The 14,206-nt window shown below is 38.9% G+C and overlaps 2 long non-coding RNA genes across 3 annotated transcripts; one reads left to right on the top strand and one right to left on the bottom strand.

The window, feature by feature from the left end:
* Window positions 1-3,004: 3,004 nt before the first annotated feature.
* On the bottom strand, window positions 3,005-5,196 carry LOC116201743. Of its 2 annotated transcripts, XR_004155929.1 has the most exons (4): window positions 4,844-5,196; window positions 4,642-4,711; window positions 3,947-4,412; window positions 3,005-3,421 (listed from the first exon to the last, which is right to left on the bottom strand). It is a non-coding gene; the product is annotated as an uncharacterized LOC116201743 (long non-coding RNA). The 2 variants fall into 2 exon arrangements; XR_004155930.1 differs by lacking the exons at window positions 4,642-4,711; window positions 4,844-5,196 and adding an exon at window positions 4,506-4,601.
* A 191-nt stretch (window positions 5,197-5,387) lies between these two features.
* Window positions 5,388-10,433, top strand: LOC116201741. The gene is made up of 5 exons (XR_004155927.1): window positions 5,388-5,596; window positions 7,188-7,241; window positions 8,386-9,464; window positions 9,607-9,698; window positions 9,856-10,433. It is a non-coding gene; the product is annotated as an uncharacterized LOC116201741 (long non-coding RNA).
* The last annotated feature ends 3,773 nt before the right edge of the window (window positions 10,434-14,206 follow it).

Here is a 14,206-nt window from a genome sequence, read left to right as displayed (position 1 = left end):
TATTATTCGCCTTATAGGGTAAACTGTTCACTGCTCAACCAATACTTTTATTGATAACTAAAAATTTTTTTAGGTAATGCTATCTCGACATGCGAGTACTAACCACTATGAATAATTATCATAATTATTTCTATTTTGAACCAACTAATTAATATTTTCTCATGTCATACTTTCTCATCACATTATTATAAGGTATGATTATTTAAAAATTTTCCATGTCATTGGATTTAGCTCTTGACTGAGAGGGAATGAAGGAATTTTCATTGGGCTGCGACATGAAGGCTTGGAGAAGGCACATTTTGGTCATTGCATTGCGAGGAAACAACGTTGGATGGACTGACATGTTGATTGGGGACCAGCTGTAGCTGCTACGAAATCCTGGATAATTTTAGGAGAAAACATGCAGAAGCTAGAATATCAACCCCGGGTCTGTTGGAAGTCTCCGGTCAGTCTTCTATGGCTGGAAGGCATCAGAAATTCTGGCCTCTTTATTGTTAAGAATAATTATAATTAAATAGTCGCTTCACCTCCCGTTATCCCTATTGGACAATATATTTTGCCATACATTTTAGGACAAATTACACAAAAAAAACCAAATTTTATAAAATATCTCAATTTTGTTCTAAATTTTATTTTGTAACAAAAAAAATATTATATGTTTTGAGAATCGTCTCAGATTTGACATCCCGTTACCATTCTGTTAAGTTTACCATCTATTTGCCTATATGGACTTCACGAGACCCACAAAATTTACACATCATCTGATCATCTTCTCTTTTCTTTACAAAAATGACTTAAGTTTTCAGAAAAGTCTCAGTTTTGTTCCAAATTTTGATTTGTAATTTAAAAAATATATATTTTAAAATTTTCTCAAAAATGATCTATGAGAGGAGATGCTAATAGGGGCCGACTTTAGGAGCAAAAAGATATGATTTTTTTCATTACAAACCAAATTTATGATGAAATTGAGATTTTTTTGAAAATTTGATTTTTTTTATTTAATCTATCTTACTTGTTTATTAATTTATGTCTGAAACTAATAGTCCACGTATGCAAAATTGACGGAATTTATAACGAATGTCATTTTTTAGACAATTTAGAAAAATTATAGTTTATTTTGTTACGAAACTAAATTTATGACAAATTTGTGACGTTTTACAAAATTTAAATTTTTTTGTATAATTTGCTCTACATGTTATACAGCCTCCTCGCTAAACCGTCACTTAAAAGTGTTAACTGCTTATAAGGTTATTAATCTTATATATAAATCTCAAACCTCCTCCTAATTAATATATGTCATTGGGCCTTATATATAAATCTCAAATCACCTCGTAATTAATGTATTTCAATTCGCCTAATTATATTTCTTCATAAATAAGTATATAAAAATTAATTTGCGAACGGAAAAAATTCATAGAGAGGACAGGGCCGCTTGGAGAAAGCACACCTCGATCATCGTTCCGTTGCAGTACACTATTAGATGGATCAACATGTGGCTGAAAATCCATCACAGAATCGAAGTCATCCTCCGTAAGAGCCTTAAGTTTAGTCCAGTCGCAGATCGACAGATCAGGGCTATATATTGGAAAATACATTTATGCTTCCATAGACCTTAGGGATCCCTGAATTCCACCTAGACCTGCTTGTGGCGGAATATTATTGGCTGTCTTGATTGAAGACGGGTCCACCGCTTGGAAAACTTGCAACTTGTGCATTCTCAGTCGCTGAACTGTTCTCCTCTACATCCCATCAGAGGTACAACTGGGAAGTGGATATGGAGATTCCGTTCCATTCTCTGTACTCTTTCTCGTTACCAAACTTTTGCATTTACTTTTATACGTTTCATTAAACAGATTTCGTGTTTGTCCTAGAAACATGATTTTGTCTTGAGCCCCAGTGGCAAGCGTAGACCTCCCGTCACCGGCAGGCCCAGCTGACAGGATGTACTCTTTGACCAGGCCATCGGATGCTCATCAGATATGGATTAATGGGAGCTTGTTCAGCCATCCTTCGTCATCATCTTCACAGAATCTCTTTTGCCTTGCCCTCACCCCAAAATTGAAACAAACAATATGTGTTCCTTGCTACGTATCAAAACATAAATATCGACCAAAATGAGACCAACTTCCCCCCTCCTTCCTTTAGCCCCAAATTCGGGCTCATGCGTAGCCCCCAGAAAGCCTACCCACGATCCCGCATGGTTGTGGGCCATGGTTGATTTTGATCCCGCGAATCCCACATCGGTTATGCAAGGCGGAGATATGAGATTTATATATAAGGTCAAATGACCTCACTAACAGTTAGCATTTTTGAGTAATGGACCTAGTGAGGACATTACAAATGGTATCAGAGTAGTGCAACAGCCGGAAGAGTGGGAGCTAAGTGCTAGACGAATAAAATGCTACATTCGACGGACTAAGTGAGAGCCACCTCTAGAATCCCACATACCCGATTAAGTGTTCTGGGAATTTGTTTGAGTAGCTTGACGAGGACGTCAAGCCTTTGAGTGGGGGATATTGTAACACCCCGAAATCCCACATTGATGGAAAAATGAGTTAGTGAAGAAATCTCACATTGATGGAAGAATGAGTTAGTAAAATAGTTTATAAAGATCAACCTATGGGATTACTATTAATTTGGGCTTAAGCATTTTGGACCGGTGATTGGACTCGACAAGCCGCTAGGCCAATCCCGTAGATTGGGTCAGGTCGTTACACACACCCTCTATAAAGTAAAATCAGCTTTCTGAAGATGTATGAATTAACATTCGAATGGAGAACTAAAACTGATTTATAGAGACGAGAGTGAGGTTGGCGAAGGAAAATATGATGGAACTCCAATTCTCGTCACGTCAACATATTGATCGACTGAACAACATTTGCGTCTCTATCTGGCATAGTTAAATCCTTAAAACACATAAAGAAAGTAAAATATGCTTTCTGAAGATATATGAATTAATATTCAAATAGAGAAATGAAACTGATTCATAGAGACGAGCGTGAGGTTGGCAAAGGCAGATATGATGGAACTCCAATTCTCGTCACGTCAACATATTGACCGACTGAACAGCATTTGCATCTCTGTCTGGCATAGTTAAAATTCTTAAAACACAGAAAGAATTTTTAGAAGAACAATGGATTGATTCAACAGAGTTCTACACACTCTGCACACCGATAGCTGACGTTTCCGGAGAATACTCTTGAGTGTTAGGAGAATACTCTTTGAGTGTTACAGTCCTTAACAGAGCAGGCAAACAGTCAACATATGTTTCAAGTTCTTCATAAAACCACGCCCTATATCTGCAGAGCAAATGGTTCAGAATCTCCTCATCACTATATCACATAAGCAGCAGTTTGCTACCTCCAACTTCCTTGTCTTTTAATCTATCCACGATCCGAAAATCTCTCCCAGCAGCAGCAAGCTAAAGAATCAGATTTCGAAATTTTAGATTTTGGTTAGCAAGACTTTGCAACTGAAACCTGACATAGCTAGATTGGCATAAAACTTTCAAGCAATCGATGACTACAGGCAGTGAGACACAAGGTCCTGGACCAGTATAAGCAGGACAATCACGAGATGCAGTTCAATACTCTATCATTATATATGTGCATCGACACTATCATGTACTTCATAGCACCCTAATTTTAGTATAGCAACATACAAAATATAAGCATTTCTGTTCGAGCTCGGTAAAAAGAACAAAGCAAGAGGATGAGTGATTATTGTCACAGAAGACGAGAAAATCATCACATCAAAGGGCCAGAATTACAGGAGAATTACAGAAGATGGATGACGAAAGGGTTAGGACAAGGCTCGACTGCAAGCTTTGCATCAGGTTGCTTACACTCCCATGGTTCCCACCGAGAGTGAGTCAAGAATTAATGAAAATCACAAATCACAAAAGAAAAAAAGATGATCAAACTCTAAAGGGTCAGAAAGGACTTACCAAAGTTTTGAATGGCACATCACCATTCCAGATCGATACATCAGCTATTGGTGAGGATGAAGATAGCTGCCTCGAAAATGGGGTCTAAACCGTAAAATGGGATGAGACAATGCCGTATTAGGTGCGGGCATATCCAAAGCATGATCCATAACAGATGCAGGCCTATCCAAAGCATAATCAGTATATACTGGGAAAGGTGCCCCCAGAATCCATAAAATTTGTGAAACACCAAATGGTTCAAGAGTTTCATTTAAGAAAGGCAGCAACCAGCGCTCAACTATCGGCGTGAGCTTCCTCCCTCTGCAAGCTATCCACACGGTCCAAAGATATTGTCCAGAGAGAAGCAGCAGTGAGCTGAAGAACATATGTACGTGTGGATGTCAAACTGATCTAGGTCTTGGCTGTTGGACGGGGTAGATGTCCGTGAGACAATACGTAATTTCTTCTGTTGATTGTTGCTTGATGTCTGCAATTCAAAGGAAGATGGTGGCATGAGCATTTTAAGGATGAGAGTATTAACATAGACAATTGAGTAACAACATGTTCGATTGCATATTACATAGGGATTGTTACTTGCGATTTTTTAGAGATATACTGAAATTGCAAGTGAGTCCAAGTTAGATGAGAATTACAAAAGAAAGAAAGAAAGAAAGAAAGAAAGATTATAACCACCAAAGGTTCACCTTAAAAGGTACCTTTTATCATAGAAAGTGTCAGTTGTCCGCCATATAGAGAAATTGTCTTCAGTCCGCCATACTGTCCATACTGTCCCAAGGAAAATCAGGATATTAAAAAATGATTCGCCGAAAAAAAAGGTAGAAATACGAAGGGGCTAAATTCTTCTAAAAATGAACGTTAAGTAACCATATAATTTCTTCTCATTTATGAAATCAATACCTCTTTTTTTGTAGATGGTGATGGTCCCGCCATTCTTGAACAGGAATTTCTTCTCCAAATCCTTTGATGTTCACACAAGGCTCGACTGCAAGCTTTGCCTCAGGGTGCTTCCACTCCCATGGTTCCCACCATTCATAAGGACATATTATTACCTTCTCGAGGCATTGCCATCATCTTCAGTTTTGGACACTTCCTTAGTTCAAGGACCCTGATAAAATTGCGAACGGCACTCCAGCTGCTGTATATGCTCTCTACTTCTGGCAGATTCTGTAGATCTAAGTGTAATAGCCTTCTCGATGTGGAGAGAGGCGTGCATGTGTCTCTGCTAGAGCTTGTGGTGGGTCCATCGTCTAATTCTTGGCCGCCTATGTGAGACCTGACATTATTTTATTTTATTTTTTATTTCACATAGTTGGGATATATGTATACACACACGTACACTTACTTACAGAGTATATATATATATATATATATATATATATATATTATATACGTGTGGCTGGAGTTTAAAAAAAAAAAAAAAAAAGAAGATGCGTGGAATGGGCTCCACGTGGTCCTAAGACCACTGCCCTTTCCACCGCCATTTACTTCTTTCTATTTCCTCCTTTGTTCTGATTTTGGGCTGGAAGAGTCGAGAGAAAACAGAGAAAACAGAGAGAGAGAAAGGGATGAGTGGCGAGAGAGAGAGAGAGAGAGAGGCTGTGAGCTGGGGACAAAGCAATGGAAATCGGAAGAAGATGGGGTACAACAGAGGTAAGAACCGAGTAGTTTGAGAAATTGTTTGAGTTTATGTTGTTCGAATTCTTCTTTTCATTAATCATTTCTCTTGAAACCGGGTAATAACGTGTGATTTCTTGGATTCTAAAATTTGAATTTGAGTAGAGCAAGGATAGGTAATATGCATGAGTAGAAGGTCGATAGTGTTTATTTTGATTGAATGGGAAATTTAATTGTGCATGCAAACTGAAGCTGATGAGCGTCCTTGACTCCGTAATTGAAATGGTTATCTTTGGGGCCGTGATGATGACATGCAATGAGATCAAAATGTGAGGTAATATATTTAGGGAGCTGTCTGTATTTTGGCTTCGCAATTCTGAGGCAATTCGCAGACAAGGCAAGGTTCCATACTCGGTTTTTAGAGTCTAGAAGGAGGAACCTGGTTGAGGCTCGTTAATGGCAGCTTGATGTGTAGATGTTATTAGTTCGGAAATTTGATATGGTTAGGCTCCTCTGATCATTTGAATGGCGTGGCTTTTTACGGAATTTGATTTCGTTATACGGTTTGAAAGTTATCGCGATTTTTTCAAATTCTGAAAATCATAACGAAACGTCAACTTCAACCGGCATTTTTGAACTGATTTCTTCATATTTTGGCATACCGTTTGTTTCTAAAACATAGCCCACATTGTAAGCTTTCCAGAGACTCCAAGATTGTGGTATTCGGAGAGCCGAACTTCCGAAGTTGGGCTATCGCACAGCCCGGGTCTGTTCCGTAAAGCCCGCATCAGCAACTTCGGGAGGCTCGTTAGGCTCGCTCAGATATCGGATTGCGGTGATTTTTGTTTGTACAGATTCGTGTCTGAATCTACTAGTTTAGATAATTTTTCGGGATTTTTAGTAATAGCGATACTAATTGTCATATTTTTCCGTAATGTGTGGGTTTATCGAATCTTCTTTCCTCAAATCCAAAACTGACCACTTTCATGTTCTTTAAGCTCGATCTTCCTTGCTGGTCATATCTGATTTTTGGTGTTTGTTAAGTCGATTTCTATCTTTTCAAGTTAGAGATGTTATTTTACGAACATTTGGACTTTTGACCGCAAAATTCGTTTTAAAGGTGCTGAATCCTTGTTAAATGATCAGAGGAAGTTTTAGGGTTTGGCTTAACGGGAAGAGACAGAGGATGAGAGAAGAGAGCGTAATCGAAGAAGTCGGTGGATGGTGAAATGAAATTTTCTTTTGTTGTTTGCCTTGTTAGATGATACGAAGTAATAGAGGTAGGCTTAAATTACTTAATTTCAAAAGTATAATTTTTAGTCCTTGCACCAAATGAAAAGAAGTTGTCTTTAATAAAATTCTTATGATGAATTCAGTCCTTTATTGATTAAACTATCCTACTAACGGTCAATGTGAAATCATCTATTTATGTACTTAAATAAGGTGTCAAATGGAGATTATTAAGTGGAGCTTGAGCAAAGATGAGAGGATTATAAGGCAAAATGAATAAAACATAAATAATTTTGCGTTGTATTGAAACAATAGGCTCTAAAGGAGATTGTGGGAGGTGCGGGAGGCCTGTAATAGTACTATGTTAATTATTTTCTAAGTTTATTGCAAATTATAGGAGTTGAGGACTCTGAAGGTTCAACCCAGTGAGCTATCTTTCTAGGAGTTGTTGGTGAGTACTTCATTCCATTGTGAAATGATATATATATATATATATATATTATGTGAGTACTTTATTCCATTGTAAAATGATGTATTATAGTTATATAAGTTATTTAAGAAGAATATAGTGATAGTTAAATTAATGAATCGGTCTTGCTATGTGGTGTGAAATGATTTGAGAGGTACTGCATTTTATGTTTATTTTTATTTGAGATATGCAGTGTGATTGAATATGTTGATTGTGTATGAGATATATGATGATAATGTGGTACCATTGTAATGTGATTGAGATTGTGCTCGGGTATGATGATATATGAGGTGCGATGGCATGGTTGCAATTGTTTGTGCTTGTGATTGTTGTTTGATTATAGCCATGGGACCGCTGATCCGGCGGGATACAAAAAGGGACGCTTAGACTGCTGATCTGGCAGGATACAAAAATGGACGCCTAGATCGCTGATCCGACGGGATATAAAAATGGACGCCTAGACTGCTGATCTGGCGGGATACAAAAATGGACGCCTAGACTGCTGATCCGGCGAGATATAAAATGGACGCCTAGACTCCTACTGTCGGAGGATAGTGGGCAGCCCCCGCTTATGATAAATGAAAGGAGGAATTTATGGATATGAGTGCGGGGTTACGGTACCGTCACAACTCTGTTGCGAGGAAATGCAACCCTATGGCTATATTGATTGGTTTGTATCGTATATTGTTTGGCTGGTATGATGGAGATTTGTTGATTGTTGAGATTGTTGAGATTGTTTGAAGTTGTTCTATGAAAATCGTGTTGTTGCTAGAGTTGGATCTGTTAATTGATTGTGTTGTGAGTTGCTATGGAATGCTAATGAATGAATGTTTAATGTTTATGTGATATTAGGTGTTAAAGAAACGGTTGGAAGGGTTGTGTGAATTGGTTAGTAGAACTTAAATTTAGTTATTATATTGGATATAGTTATTATTACAGTTTGTGTATATATATATATATATATTGTGTATGTATGCTGAGTGAGTTGATAATTGGATTGGATGTGATGATATTAGTTATTTGATTATTTAGTTATTTGCAATTAAATATTTATTTAAAAATGTCATTTTACTATGGGATATAGTATTCACTGAGATGCAGCTCACACCTGCATATATTTTTCCAGATAAGCTTCTAGCTGCGCGGAAGAAACACTTTTTGATATCGGGGATCAGCTCGGAGAACTAGGTAGGGACCTTAGTTATTTGATAGATATCCTTTTTGGTATAGAATGGATTTGAAAATGTTACGACCTGAAATTTTGTTTAGTTGTATTACTGATATGGGTGCGAAAAAGAAAATTTCTCTCTTTTGAGATGTATATACATATTGGAGCTTACCAAGTTGGTTTTATATTTTTGGGAATTTTATGGAAAGCCAGTTTTAGATGAATAGTTATGTGGTAATGGATATCAAGGAAAGATAGGAAAAATTCTGTCGAAATTTCGGGTCGTGACAGCCTATCACCTCCTTCATCTGCTCACATCCATAAACACGGAGAGTCTGGAGGTTGAGGAGGAGCATGAATGAGTCAAGAGTCAAGATTAAAGGAAGAGTGCAACTGCAATTTCCGATCACTGTCCATCCACTTCCATCACCAATTGCAGCAGAGAGGCAGCCTTCGTCTAGCCTATGTTCCTCGACTGTGAGTCCCGGTCCGACTGATGAGTAGATGTCCAATCGAGACCTGCACTCTCTTGTGGGGGAGCCTGTCAGTGGCTGGACCGGCAAGCATAGCCCCTCATTACCAAGTCTGGCTCGGGAGCGATGGTAGCAGCACCAGTGTTTAGCATGGCCTATGTTCAGCACCAGTGCTCAGCAAGGCTAGTTTTTCATTACGGTCTTACATTCTACTTTATTTTTATTAAATTTCGGATTTATAGAAAATATATAACTATGATAAAGCTTAATTAAAATCTTACTTTCTTGCTTAATTATGCTAAATAAATTCAAATATTACCACATCATTAATTAATAATTAATAATAATAAAAGGATATTAAATAAGAAAAAAGACAGATTATTCTTCTGAAAAACACCGGTCGGCGTTTCTGCCTCACTCTGTGGTCTGTTTGTCGCCTCTCGAAATCTCCTTCCGGCCAACCGCCGCTGACCCCGGCGACCACCATCGACTCCCCCCCAGGCTTCCACCCTCTGTGCGTCAGTTGTCTTCCTCACTCTTAGGCGCTTCAACATCAAATTTCAAGTTCGTCGCCCCACATGCTCTGTTATACTCTAATTTACTGTCGGTATCATGACGGGTCCATTTCACCTCGCGAGAGAGCTAACCCATCCTTTCACTCGATTTTACCCTTCAAAGAATTGATCGAATTCGGTATGGTTTCCAGGCAATGATTGGTGATCTCTGATTCCTGGTGTGGAGATTGGATGTGAATGAAATGCTTCAGAGCTAGGCACCTGACAATCCGCTTCTTCAGAGGTCAGTTATGGCCACACTAATCTGAAAGTAGGAATGCTTCCATTTGGGTTGCACAGAAGTCCTGTGCCTCCCATTTTCGTGGATCTATTGAATAGTTTGGCACTTTGCATGAGCCGTTATGGAAATTGTTGAAGTTTGGATTTTTCCTTGTGAGTAGTGGCAGAGGAATGGAGTTGCAGGGACTAGACAACAAGAAGAAGCATTCCTTGAGATCTAAACAGAAGGCGGACCTCGGCTCGGTCCTCAGGAAGTCGTGGTACCACCTTAGGCTGTCGGTGAGGCACCCCTCGAGGGTTCCCACCTGGGATGCTATCGTCCTCACAGCCGCCAGCCCTGAGCAAGCCCAGCTCTACAACGGGCAGCTCTCCCGAGCCAAGCGATTGGGCCGCGTCTCACCCTCGACTGTCACCCTGGCCGTGCCCGATCCTCATGGCCAGCTTATTGGTTCCGTTGCTGCCAGCGTCAATGCCATATATGCTCTCGCCCTTATCCTTCTTTGCGCGCGCTCTCTCTCTATTGAACGGACTCGAGGTCTACCCAAACCGCTCAGACAAAACATGTGGGGTGCGGCTCATTTGGCGCCCTCCCTCACTTGCCTCTGCTTATTCTATTGTCCAGGCATGATTGCACTGTCATGGTTATATCAACATTCTCTCCCCTCCTCACAGACAAATGCAGCATGTAATTCGCAAGCTTTGCTCTTTTTGTCGTTAACTTCGATTTAATTCGTCACAATCTACTTGCCATATGACATAAGTCGTCGCTATACAAATTAATGGATGGAGAGCGATAAGTCGTCGCTATACAAATTAATGGATGGAGAGCGATGCTCTCCAAGAAAAAAATTGACCTTTTCTAACGAGATTACTAGACCATGACATATTCACTGCATATTATTTAATTCTGAAGAATGAATTTGAGGATTTATTGTACAGTATGCACCGCTATTTATGATTAAGATTCTTTCGTGTGTATCCGGTAATGAGTTCAACATCCTGCCCTTTTTCTTTTAAAGTTCCATTAAGGATTAATACATATATATATATATATATGTCTATGAATGTGCTTATTTTCATTATGGAATAAATATATCATCAGAACCCAATAAAGTTGATTTTCTTAATTGAATACATTCTCAATTGACGCGTGCGAGGTACTTACATATATATATATATATATATCAATTACCTATTATTTATCCTCTATTATAAAATTAGATAGCTCAAAAGAGTGCTTGATTTTTTTTTATTTCTTTTTATCCTTCTAATATATCTAGACATATTTGAATTCTTACTGCATGTCCTTTCAAAGGAATTAGACCATCCTTATCCTTTTATTATATGTAGACTATATAATTCTTACTCTCCATTATGTTACAAGCATTCATCTCTTTATTTCTCTTGATTATTCGTTCAAAAAAATTATCATTATAGTATAAGAATCTCCAAAAATACAAATATTTCATTTGAATATATAAATAGATCTTTCAAATGTATTTCTCGAATACTTTTTTCACATTTATCTTTTAATTTATTACACCAATGTCCCTCCAATTTAAATTAAATTTAAGAAAAATCTCTCACCCTTCTGTAATATATTTACCTTTAAATCCTCATTGCCGACGAAGCACCCACTTTTTTTGAAGTTTCGTGTTACTTTATATTTGCTTCCATATATCATTTAATCAATATATGTTTTCCCTTATTTCTCCACTATTAATTAACAATCTTTGGAATATGAGTAAAATAATAATTGAAATACTTCTCCTTTCTTTCTCTCTCGATCTGTCGACCGTCTCTTTCATCCTCATCTCCGATCTGTTTTCATTTTCTGATGTCTGACACAGATAGAGATTATGGTTGTTTAGCAAGGAAAGGGGCCCCCGGGGTCTCAACTTCCTCCAAATTTTCCAGGATAAAGGCGCATTTGTGAGGCTAGAGGTGAGGGAATTAAAGTTTGCGAAGCAGTTGATGAAGATACAAACTACTCTGCCATCTCTTGGCCAGAGTAACCTCAATGCACCAATGCAGGTGAATCCTGATGCAGAAGAAAGCTTTCATCCACGCATCATCAAAGGCAACTGGTGCAGCTTCAAATTGAAGCATCGTATACACTCAAAGATATCAGAGTAATTAAGATTCAAACGGTATGGACTGCAATCTATAAACAGATCTAAAATGAAAGTTGACAGTTAACCCCACTAGAAATCTTCTCTCACGATCGTAGATTTTCTCACTAGAATTTGAGACATTATCTGATAATTTTGAAGGCCATTGACCATCATTAGCCAAAACCTTTCCATGCTTTTCGTTTTTGTCCCTCCTTTTCTCCCGGCTGTTTTGATCCTTTATATTGTTACATGCCTTTTCTGTCTCAGTCCTCTGTCAGTTTGCTCTGTGACACCGTTAGCTTAGTAAAAATGGTTTTCGATTCAAAAGATTAATAACAAAATAATGCGCAAAATAAATCCGAGACAAAAAAGATTTTCGAAGATGGTTTCTACACTGTGGATGGGGATGAGGCGGTGTCCGTATTGAGCGCAGGCTTCATGTGTGCCAAAGGGTAGAGGGGCCAAACTAGATTTAATGTTCGGGGATCCGAACTTAGGTTGGGGAATACAATCACGCCCCTCCAGCAAATATTTGGAGGGCCGTGGGATACAGAGTGGAGCTCATGTTAATATTATGGGGAACTTTCAATCGATAGAGGACATCATAAAGGTGGCTGCTGGGGCTACAGCATCATCAAATTTTTGGAGAGCCAAGAGGCTGCCTTTTGTACTGCTGCAGTATCATCAAATTTTTGGAGGCTCGAGAAGCTTTGCTCTTCTTCTTCTTTTTGTTGTAATGATTTTTGCCTGTGGAATGTGTGTTTCTTGTGCAGATGCGCCCGAAGTGTTGTATTGTTTATCAGCAACTCTCGTTCTCGTTGCAGATTATGTAGCACAAGGGTTATCCATGTCTGCATGTTAATTCATTTGCCAGTTCTCTGCATGGTTTTTGAATATGGTCGATTCCTCATGATCAACATGAGCTGATCTCCGACTTCTTTCCTTCTATCCATTGACAAAATATAGAAAGGATAAAGGAGCAAGCGAGCAAACAGAACAAGGTTCCTTCTGCAAAATAATAACCAGGATGGTCCAAACCAGATACAGCTGGCCATACGCAAATCATACGGGTATGTAATGCATGCTCCAAAAAAGTACTATCTGAATCCATAAAATTTATAATCAAACACCAAATGACTCAAGGGATTCAGTTAAGAAAGTCAGCAAACAGCAATTCACCATAATTAGCTTCCTCCTTCTTCGTCCTCAAATTCCAGAGAGAAGCATCAGCAAGCTGAAGAACAGATACACGAGTATAAGCATACTCTGGGTTGTCGGGCTGAGTAAATGTAAGGTTATACATTTGTTCTGTTTGGCCCAAACTCAATGTCTCTGATTCAAAAGGTAGTTCTCATATGAGCATGCAGTTACCTCAGTGAATATAAGCTAGAAGATTGAGTAACATGTGTACTTATGATTATTTATATTAGAGATAGCAAAATCAACGCATTGAGAATGTTCCTCAATTTGATGAAAATCACAAATCACAAAAGAAAAAAAAATGAGGATCAAAGGGTCAGGAAGGACTTAACATCCTTGAAGGATGGCAGATAATTTCCAGACTGTTCAAAGTTTTGAAACTTGTATCCAACCTTCCTTCCTTTAAATTCTAGCACAAAAAAATCCCAACATCTTCTCAGATTGTTGTGCGACAAAAGAGGAAGATGTGGGTTTCATTTCACCTCATGTTTTTTATAAGTGGAAACCTGGCCAGTCTCTCAGAATATAGAGTACCTGCTATTCCACAGATGGTGATGGTCTCGCCATGCCTGGATAGGAATTTATGTACTTGGATATTTGTGTTGAAGACAGAAGGCTCGATGGCAAACTTTGCCTTCCTTCTCCAATGATCCCCACCATTTGTAAGTTTGTACGTACTATTACCTCCTCAAGAGGAGGAGGAAGAGGAAGAGGAAGAAGGGAAGCCATGGAGCACTGGGATCCTCCTCTTCAGTTTCGGACATTGGCTTATTTTGAGAACCTGGATGAGATTGCAAATGGGAGTCCAGCTGCATGTGTTCTCTAGTTCAGGCAGATCAGACAGAACTAAGCTTAGTAGTCTTCTTGATGTGGAAGGAGCTGTGCATGTGTGTCTGCTGCTGTTGGTGGGTCCTTGCTCTTCTTGGCCTATCACCTCCTTCATTCGTTTACACCTGGAGACACTGATTTCCTGGAGGCTGGGGAGGAGCATGAATAACTCAAGAGTTAGCACCCTCTTCATCTTTTCACATCCCCTAACTTCTATTTCAGTAAGAAGAGGAAGGAGGGTGGACGTGGTTGCACGAGGAGGAGATGGTGGTGGGGATGGCATTACTATAATCTCCTTCATATTTGAGGCGTTAGAAATGACAATGCTCTGGAGGTTACGGAGAAGAGGAAGCAATTCAGACCCATCACA

This window comes from Punica granatum, chromosome 3 (assembly GCF_007655135.1).
Source record: "Punica granatum isolate Tunisia-2019 chromosome 3, ASM765513v2, whole genome shotgun sequence".
NCBI classification, from domain to species: Eukaryota; Viridiplantae; Streptophyta; class Magnoliopsida; order Myrtales; family Lythraceae; genus Punica; species Punica granatum.
This window is presented reverse-complemented; position numbering and strand designations above follow the sequence as displayed.